This window comes from Centroberyx affinis, unplaced genomic scaffold, assembly GCF_046629955.1.
Source record: "Centroberyx affinis isolate AG114_WGS23_722 - 3 ecotype Tasmania unplaced genomic scaffold, CSIRO-AGI_Caff_v1 ptg002687l_1, whole genome shotgun sequence".
NCBI lineage: Eukaryota > Metazoa > Chordata > Actinopteri > Beryciformes > Berycidae > Centroberyx > Centroberyx affinis.
In genome coordinates this window covers 314,443-325,545 of record NW_027280869.1, presented here as the reverse complement: position 1 = coordinate 325,545, position 11,103 = coordinate 314,443, and positions in this window count along the sequence as shown.

Below are 11,103 nucleotides of genomic sequence, written 5' to 3'. Positions count from 1 at the left end.
CTCTTGGAAACCAGAGAGCTAGTTTGCGATTTTTCTTGGTTTGTGCCGTTTGTTTTTCATTCTTACGTATGTACATTAGTTTGGAGGAAACTTCTGTCGGTACACATGCATTGGTAACTATTGTATAAAAGCCCTTGCACTCCTGACGATGATCACTGTCATTCCCTCAGAGGAGAGCGCCCCCTCTGGTGTTCCTGCTACACTACAGCGCTAACGCTCCCTCACGCCTTCCCTGGCAGAGACTGGAGTCAGAAACATCACTTCAACCAGATTGGCACACAGGTTACCGCATTGTCACGCATCAGCACTTGTGTTTTGACAAGCCAGCGTGACCTCTGTGTTGCGCAATCACATGATCACAACTGGTCAGGTCAAAGGTCATCGCTAATGGATGGTGTAGCAAGGGAAGCAGCTTTGAGTTTGGGTGTGTGTGTGTGTGTGTGTGTGTGTGTGTGTGTTTTGCACTCGGTCTAGCACTGGATGCTGCAGTTATAGAGCCATAACGGACATAAAGACCGCAGGAGTTGTCTGTTGTGTGCAGTTATTGTGATATACACCATCATATGAACAATGGTATTGTGCAGTTTAAAAGTGGTATTTGTTCATGTTAAATTAGTTTCATAATACGTTTATACTTGCTATAAAAAAACAATACGCTACCTGTTTAATCTGTGTATACCCAAAATGGTATTTCTGACATATTTCAATCTTTGGATCTGTTGTTACTTTACAGATTAAACTAATTTCATCCTGGCTGTTTCCTATTCTGGAAATAAGAATTGAATAATTAAACAATAAATGCATCAAAAGAAGGTGTTTTACCCTGTTGTGAAATGGTTTTATTGTTGGTTTTCTGCCTGTAACTAAATGCTGATGTCCAGGTCTTCCTTAGAAAAGAAATCCTTGATCAAATAAAGATAAAATAAAAATAATAAAAACAAATACAAGCAAAATCTATGGATGAAACACGAGATGCAACATAAATATATTCTGTGAAACAAATGTGAAAAAATGGCAGTTTTTAAAAAACAATATGGAGAAATTGACAGTTAATTGAGTTTCTGTGCCCAGTGTAAAGGGAGACTATCAAAATAAAAGTACCCACCCTTTGGTTTTGGTCCAAGGCCAAAACACCCACACAGGAAACACAAGATATTAAAGGTTGAGTCTACATAGGAAACGCCTCAATATGTTTCTGCCTCCCCTCTCTCTCTCTTTCTTTCTCCCTGTCTGTCTTGCTGTCTCTCTCTCTCTCTCTTACTCTCTCCCTCCATCTTTGCCCCCCCACCCCCACCCCTCTCACTCTGCATCCCTCAGTATCTACCCGGCTGAGAGGAGTAATCCATCTTCATTGGGGAGACACATGTGCTGTTTTGACAGCGAGGGCTCTGACGGAGTGAGAGGAAGGAAAGCAGCAACCCCATGACAGCAAAGACACATTATCGGTGGGAAAACACATCCGACCATCAATTACTGAAGCCCGTGTAGCCCCACCAACACTTTGGGTATTAGCTATTGTCACTGCTGTCCGGCTCAATGATCCAGCCTCACTGTACAGGGTGTTAAATCAATATACTGAGTTAAGTCTCTTTTAGCTGACGCTGTGTGTTTGATATGACATCCATAAGAACGGCAAATTCGTTTCTTCTTAAAGCGGTGATCCTCCACATCTTCGGTTTATTTTTATTTCTGTGATATCTTTAGTGCTGAGCGGTCATCGCTGTGGTGTTTCCCCACTGCACTCCCCACAGATCTTTTTCCTTGGACTTTCTGTTGGTGAAGTTTGAGTTTCTGTAGGTGGCGCTCTTTTCTTTGTCTGTATTTCTGCTCATGCTAATCACCCAGTTCTTCTTCTTCTATTTATTCCAAGCAAATGCATCGCTGCAGCAGAGGACGGAAAAAGCTTTCATGAACTGGCTGCAGGTTGAATCACTGTTGTGTTTTATCAGTCTAAAAAACTAAAAAGGACATTTATATATATATGAAAATGTTATACATTAAAGTAAAGTAAATTATTACTTTAATAAGTGGATCAGTTGGCATGTAAACTTTTCTTTACAAATGATTTGGTTTGATTGATCACTTTCTTATATGAGCGGATCACTCTGGTATGGGAAGCGTCACTGATGTAGCTGATGTAACTTGGAAGGACTGTCAAGTCGGATTCGCTTGTAATTGCTGCCATTGGCGATTCTCGTCAATGTCCTGCCATTTGGAATGGTATTACTTCAACCTAAAGATGACACTTCAATTAAATACAGTCTCATCAAATAGAGGGAGAGAGAGAGAGAGAGAGCAAGAGAGAGAGAGAGAGAGAGAATGTGACAGCATGTCCGTGACAGTTGCCATGAGGGCATTAATGACATCGCTGCCTGTCAGCCTGTCACTAGTCTCTCGTCTGTTGTTATTGTCATGAAATTAAGTTTAAAAAAAATCCTTTGCTGGAAAGTCAATGAATCAATGCACCTAAAGCCACAATCAGTGAGTCTGAGGAACAAGGAAAATGGCGGCCCGATAATGTAGAGGGGATGGAGAAGTGGTACCTTTTAATTAAAACAGGTATTTATTCTTTCTGAAAGCCTCGTCTCAAAGTAGTGAAATAGCAATATAATAAAACAGCTTTGTTCCAAAATGAGATGACCATCATTTGAAGACGTAACACCAACTGTGACAAAATGAATGATAGCACAAAATGAAAATAAATAAATGATGATGCTTTCTTGAAGGATAGATGGTAACTTAGGTCCTTGGTTGACAAATTGGTAACATATTTCTATATTTCTTCTATATTTTAGACTTATTGAAAGATGAACTTAAGACAGCCATTTAGAAATTAACTCTTTCAGTACCATTTGGATGCCTCATCAATCAGCATTTTCATTGGCATCATGTTGTAAATGCTGATGTATTAATGTAGCTCGGTAATGAATGTACTTGATCTTCATTGCCACATCGCTATCGCTAATTTTAAAAGTGTTTTGCACGACGACGCCTTATCGCCATGACATCACAGGGATCACGGCTGTAATAAGCCTCTGATTTACTACGACATGCTCGATGATTTTATTTGTGCCTAATGTTGTTTTTAAACTTGTCACATAAATCAACTCAAATCAAAAGGAGGAAGAGGTGATTCCCCCCCACCCCCCCCTTCCCCCTCCCCACCTCCCCCCTCCCCCCTCCCCCATGCATTAGCTCATCCTCCGCTCTGCAGACGCTCTCTCCGCCCGGCGCTCACTTCCTGTCTGTAGGCGCTCATACCGGGACGGCGCTCGCTCAGCGCTTCCTCTTGACGACCCTCTGAGGTACATTTGATGTCAGTGTGAACAGCTTGTTTTCCTTTTTTCTCTCCCTCTCTCTCTCTCTCTCTCTCTCTCGCTCTGTCTCTCTCTGTCTCTCGTGCTTCTTATTTCTTCTTCAGTCTGAAGCGGCGGCGTCTTATTGGACGCAGGTTTGAGAGGCCGGCGTTCCAGATTGATGGCCGCCAGGGAGCGTGTCCGTGACATATCGGCCTGAGAAGAAGCATGCAGTGTGTATAGAAAGAGCTCCTCTCTGCCCCTATCCATCATCCACAAGCCCTAATCACCCAGTGATGGAGAACGCACAGGATAGAAGTGGAGAGAGTTTTGGATGATAGACGTGTGTGTTGCACAACAAAAGCAATTCTGTCGTCTTTTAGTGTTTTCTGAAGCTTTATTTATCCAGCAGAGGTTTAGGAGGACGGATGATCTGTTTCAGCATCACCCTGCTTCACATTCACACGGCTAAGCCCTGTTCTCATGGGACGAATATCATCTGGGGATGTGAAGTCATTTGTAATATTTGTAGAGATCATCAGTGATTTTTAATCCTGTGTGAATCTGTCATGTGGGTAATCTGTCAAGTAAAGATCCTAGTGCAAATTACCCACTGGTGAAGACAAAAGGTCCGCTGATAATACTAATCCTGTGTGAATCAAACGCTCGGTAATTTCAGCTGCAATTTGTCTTTTGTCTTTTTATTCTTCTTCTTCTTGATGTGCAATTTCTCTCTTCCTCCTGTCGTGAAAAATGGAGGCAGTCGTGGAATCTATAGAGGTTTTGAATGAATTTTTGACGCAATTGTCAAGTTTTGCTTTGCTTAATCAGGAAATGACATCACATAAAATCTTAAGCTTATACCGTGCACTGGTGATTTCAGTGAATTTCACTATCCTCTGTGAATGCATTTCACTAAACGCAGAGGTTGCTGGGTAATTCATTAATTACAAAAAGTCCCAATAAAGGATTTTGAAACTAGTACATCTTATCCTGTTAGATGATTTTAAATTTGTAATTGCTGACTTGTTTAATGATGTTTGTGATTGTTTCTGATGATTTGTCCATGTATGTTCACTCAATGCTGACTGTAACGTGTGACTGGATTGTGCTTGTTATTTATTTTCTGTATATTATCTGTTGCTGTTCTCAGGTCTCTCTTGATCTCAGTGAGACTACCTGAATAAATAAAGGTCCCAACATAATACTAGTCCTGTGTGAGTCAGACTTTAGACACATTCACACCTGGAACAACCACAGTCTTCTACTGTTGGCCACTGAGCAGCTGCAGTGAGGCAGTTTGGGGTTTACCTGCCTTGCTCAAAGGCACCTCGACTCTAGATGTTGATGTTAGACAGAGCATGTCTTATTTTCTTTCCCCACCCTCCCTGGTGGTCCTGGGATTCAAACCAGCAGCCTTCTCCAGCCTTATACTGGCTGCTGTAATCTGTTGAATGTATTAAATGACACGAATCCTGGATGAAGCTATTATTCCAAACAACACTGAGGTCGCCATACACAAGCTTCTCATTCGCCTCATGTTACCCACTTCATCATATACAGTATGTCAGTCATGCATCAACAGGCTTATCTGCCTTGTAGTCGAAATTATTTTGATCCCACAAACAGTCGGCAACAATTGTGCAAAACTGTCGAACATAAAGCTACGATAATCTCACTGCTTATCAGGCGTATATATAGAAATGATTGATATGACGAGGTGACCCAGTGGAAAGATCTCAGCGGTTGACTGGCTTCTCTGCACATGTTTTTTTCAATTGGAAAAAAAAGAAAAAGAAATAAGTGAAAGCTGATGATTCACCCTCCAGACATGGGAACCAAATGAGCATCTGTAAACCTCTCAACACATTATCGCTGTCAAAATAGCAATATAACATGTCAGGCATGTCAATGTGCATGTCAATTTTCCAAAGAGAGAACAGATAATATATTAGTAACAGTTCCAACTATTCCTACCGATTTATTAACCGACCCACCCCCCCATCTGCAATACAGAGTAAGGCTTTAATCACTTTCACCAACATTCAATAATGAGTTTTGCTTTCATACTGGCAATTATTTTGTCAGAGCAGGTTTCAGCTCATTTTGGAACGAAACGCTTCATTTCCAAAACGGAGACAAAACAGTTCAAAACAACCCAATTCTTTAAATCCAGCCCCCACCTCCTACACACACACACACACACAAACACACACACACCCCATCAGCAATTAAGCGATAGAGAGCCTTGCCTGGAGCACATCAATCAAATATAAGTCTCTTCCCACGTCTAGCCTTTATTTTGTTATTTGTCACTGAAATGATTAATAGTCACTTAACATATTATTGCACGGCATGCTGCCGCAGCTCCTGCAATTACACAATGCTTAGCTTCTCAGCTGTCACCGATCCATGCAGGGAAGAGGATACCACAGGTTCACATGGCAGAGGAGCAGAACGAGAGGTTAACACACTCTCACAGACGACGTGTCACTTTCAACACGTCTATATGACCAGTTTTGTGTTGACACCCTCAATACAGCATACAGTATGTTAATAACAGCATATATTATCCAAAAATAGTAGAACAGACATTCAGAAAGGTGCAGACTGTTGGCAATGATAAACTATTTCTAGGATGAACTGACAGATGTTGTTGTGTCGTGTTCAAAAGTAACACAAATGTCTGTTGTACTAAATTAGATGCAGGGATGAGTAGAAAAATTACATGACACCATAGTACCACTGTCTGTCAGTCTTTCCTCATACTGTTTACTTTTAGTGTATATATATGAATTTTTTATACTGCCAGGTAGTTACGGATATTTATGTATCGCTATTTATTTATTGATATCTTAATTTGAACTGTGCTGCATGTGCATTTCAGCTTTGCCCTGACTGCAATATGGATACAAATACATTTTGTAGTTGACCGTAAATTGTTTTGCATCTCATTATAAAATCAAATCTTTGCAGAGGAGTTGGAGTTGGAGTGGTTCGGCGTGAATGAGAACAAAAAAAAAAAAAAAATTAGTACATGACCTCATTCAGTCCAGCCATTAACATTGAAGTAATGCATATGCTGTTATCCCAGGTAGCACCGCGCCTCGTTTGTCAATGTCAGATGAAAGGTTTTGCAAGACAAAGACCCATTAAGAGCTCAGACTAAGTGTTTCTTTTTTTGAATATTATATGATGCCCATTTGTTTTCACTGTCTGTTGGAGTAAGGCCATGACTGACTGTCATTTCGGGAGGCAAAAAGTTTTATTTCCTAGCGATCTGCTCCTATCAGCGGTATGTGTCGGTAATGTCAGTAACTACCCATGATGACATGCCTGTCTGTTGAATCCAGCCCACATACACACAGCATGTTGTTGTCATTAAAGAGGAACTCAAACAAAAATGACTTTCAGCTTTTTATTCAGCAAAAGTACACAATTTCCTTACATTTTCCCAAGGCATTTCATTTTACATATTTAATGTATGGTATGGAAACATGACTGTCCATAAAACATGTTTTAAATAACCTCTGATGCTGTTTGATGATGTCATAGGATTGCATTTTCTTCCACAGGTAATAGCTTAAAACTCATTTCAAAGAAAGAAATATATATTTTTTGTGTTTTAGCAAATTGTCTACTTTTGTAGGATAACATCCTATAAGTAACTTTCAGTTGATATCCCCTTTAAAGGCCACATTTGCTGTATGACAAGGGCTTAAAGCTAAATGTGAAATGCATGTATTTTGAATCTGTATAAAGTTTGTTTTAATTTGTAACTTCTTTAAACATAGGAGTAAAGTAAACGTGTATTGAGTTATGATGGGTCAGGAAATGTATATGCATAAATTGGAGAATGTATCTTTAAGTGACATTGTCTACTAAAATTTCAAAATATTACTTCTCTTCGTTTACATCTTTAATTTAAAATTATGTATTTCAGAGATTCTGTGTTGCCTATTTCAAGTAATTTTTTAGAGGGCTATTCGTCTAATCTAGATATGTGGCTGTTGTCATTCTTCCAGTTTGTGATAAATTGTGTTTATTTTTCAACAAGGCAGCATGTCTAACCTGAGACACCGTTTGAGAAAACAGGTTTTGATTCATCTAAATCCTCAAATGTTTGCGTTGGCCTCGAGAACCGGGAGAAACAACACGGAAAGCCCCTCTTTAAGATTTCATGTTCCTCCTTCTTTTCCGCCCTCTCTGCTGGCGTCGCCCATTAAAGCGCTCATGCTGTTCACTTTATCATTCTTATGACCCCATCTTCGACATCGGTACTGAGGCTTGCCTCCCCCTCTGTCTCTAATTCATCATCCTTTATAGAGACTAATAGGCTAGAGGTGACACGAGGGAGAGCCGACGATGATTCCAGGCTGCTCGAGTGGGGCTCAGATCCACTCAGAGTGAAGGGTATTCATTTGCCTCCAAGACACGGTGGTATTCATTTGTTGCAATGGCACCCAATCTTCTCCTGGCTTGGAGGACCGAACTCGGCGAACAAATCTTCACGAGGCCTCTTAAGCCGAGACGTACAGCCCAGGTTCTGAAATGCCGTATGATGTAGTTTCCCTCCTGGTGGCCTGTTACAGCTTTTATTACTTGTGTCCTATTAAATGGCACATCTTTTATTTTGTATCTGCGGTACAGGCGATGTGCGAGGATACATTTATAGCTCACCTTGATGCGAGCATTAATAACAGGAGGCAGCAGATTGGCTTAGAGGCAGGCGGTCTGACCGGTAAGCAGACGGTTGCTGGTTTCATCCTCGGCACCAACACAGGAGAGCGTATTCCAGCTGTGTGCTAGAAACTGGTGGATGGCTGGTATATCGTCCTATGGTGCGACCAAAGTGCCTTAGAGCAAGGCACTCTGCCCCTACCTGCTCCAGGAGTTGCAGCTGACTCTGTGCCCTGTCCTCAGTGATGATATAAGGGCTATGTGTGTGTGAATAAAGGGGATAGGCTATACGACGAAAATAAACTACAGTGACAGTTTAAAAAAGCCTATAGAGGCTTTCAAGTGATGTAACACACTGTCAGTTCTTGGGCAACATTGGCTGTAAACAGCTACAGCTTGGACATCTCACCAGTACTGAATAGACATGGTTACTTTCTGTGCTTTTTTGACTGGGAGCTGAACATTTTGCCGCGGATACATCTGATTGATTTTGTGTTTAGATAAATTCAGCTTGTTAGGTAGCTAACCATAGCATCTGCTCTAGTACCTGCAGCTAACCATCACTGTCTTATTGCAAACACATCTGACTTGCACTCTAGCTACTGTATCTAGTAGAAGCTAGCGTTAGTAGTTGCATGTTTAACATTGTATTTTTTTCTATAGTCTGATGGCTAGTTAGCTACCTAACTTTGCCAAAAAAAAACAACAACAACTGTGTGTTCAGGTTTACTGAGCTGACTCTTCTCAAGCTACAACTTGCCTAGTGTTTCGGAGTAGACAGTTTCCTGTGTCAACAACCTTGTTCTGGTATCTCTCTTTCTCTATCCTGGTTGTTGTATAGCTATTTAGGCACTATTTGTAAACAGCTAATTCCCTAATGGACCTCTGATGGTGCTTGTGGCTGCTAGGAAATTTGTGACACAACAAGCCTCTATTAAGTAATCTTCCTCTTCCAGTATTATCCACTGATGGATCCACTTCTAATTTCATCCAATGGAATGCCTCTGTATAGGTTTAGGATTCATATTCTGTAGCTGGATTCAAGTGATCCCCTTCACCCCGGCTCAGACTTAATAGCAAATGTCTGAGTGTGACACAGAGGAGGCGATAAGGGCAACACAGCTGGGAGGGGTGAGTGTGTCCTACCAAAGCATCCTTCTGCTCATGCAAAGCACTTGCATTATAGGGTTGGAAACATATACTGTAAATCTTCAGCAACCCAGCATAGAGGTTAACGATTAGTGTGCTCTGAAAAACAGCCAAAGGGAAAAGCACATAATTAATATTTAAATGAATATGAATTCTTTTGCCATTTCCAAGTTGCTAAGGAGAAATAAAACATCGTCGGCTACTTAACAAAAGCAAAAAGGCAACCAAGCTTATGAAGTATAATGTTTCCACAAGCGTTATTTGTTTAATCCACAGGTAGACTATTAGCTGGGAGAGCTGAATTATAGATCTCATTATCTAAATAAATGAGAAATTATTAGGTGAATTAACAAGGCTATGATAACATAATTACCTGTCCCAATTTTAGACAACGTGGGAAGAAGATGGTAAATTACTCCACTCAGAAACCACTCATCTGTTAATACTATTTCCAATAAAGGGTAATAACATTTGATTAAACACAACATGCTTCCTTTGGGGGAAAATATTAGGTTGAGAAATGTGTTTATTTTTAAACTGAATAGGGATGGATAATCACCCAAGCTGGAAAGCATATGAGGAAGAATACCAACCATGTTTTCTTTAAGTGAATACTAAGACACTGGGTACAAATAAAAGCGTTAATACAGTGAAAATATATACCGCCTGAAGTATAATTTGATGCCTTCAATGCCACTCGTTTGAATTATACATGTACCATAAAGCTGAGTTAAAAATAGCCTCTGTAACTGTATCTAGTGGTGTTTCAAATTATGTGGTACACCCGATGGCAGTCGCTGGACGCTGGCATTAATACCCACACACCTCATACTCTGACACATAAAGCTTTCCATAAGGTCAGTTACATTTGAAGAGGTCTATTCCATAATGTCAACTTTGGAAAACTATCAATTCCCTTAAGTTCACCCTTCGGTATCTTTAAAATTTGTCCAGATCTAGTCTGTATTTTGGTGAAAAAATTGTGCATTTTGCCAACCAGAGGCTTAAAATACCCACTATCTTTTAAAGCTGCAGTGCACTAGACAAGATTTATATGTAAAAATATGCTCGTCTTATCAGTCAAAATTAGAAATTGGCATGGCTACACAGAAGAGCGTCCCATCTGCCTGAATTGTGACCCTGTAGATCCAAGTCCTGCCACTAAGCAGAAGAAATTTAGGTTCTTCTTTAGGTAAGTGCGCAGTTGTGTCACATTATATGATTTCTGGGTAATGAAGTCCTTCAGACTTTCAAAAATTCCAGCAGGTGCCACTTGGGGCCGCCAAAGTGCGAAGTTGCCTAGTGCAAAGTTTCATTAATTGTCCCAATTTTATGCAATCAATCATTTTGTAAGAATAGGTGTCACTTTTCAACTGATGTTTTCTTTTTTCATTTTGTAACAAAAGTCTTCACTTGGTGCCTCACTGACCGTTGGTCCATCTCAGTTTTGGTGTCTGCAACAGCGGTGAAATCTTAGAACTGATGCAGACTGGCTCAGAAACTCAGACATGAAAACATATAGACAAATTGTGGCCCCTGTGAAAGGAGGGGTCAGATCTCAAGTCTCATGCAGATGATCTCTAAGCAATGCTAACTTCCCATCTGCTCTGCCACACTGCCGATAGTCCCAAGAGAGTGCTTAAACAGACTGTCCAGAAATTAGGAGTGCAATCAAAACTCTCTAGATGGAAGGGCTGAAGTTGTCTTACTGTTGGAAAGCAGTTCGCAGGCTGAAGCCATGACCAGAAATGTATGAAAATACATAGATAAAAAAACAGGCCATCCAGATACTTGTGGGGTACAGCTAACTCACTAGCTATGTTAAAAGGTATTTAAATAGTTCACCAACAATCTAAAAATTCATAGTTTGGATGGAACCTTTGACCAGGGAGATGAATGTGTACCATACATGTTTTTCCTATTTTGTGTGAGTATCTACAGTTGAGATAGGGTGGTTTGGTCTGTGAGTATTTGCATG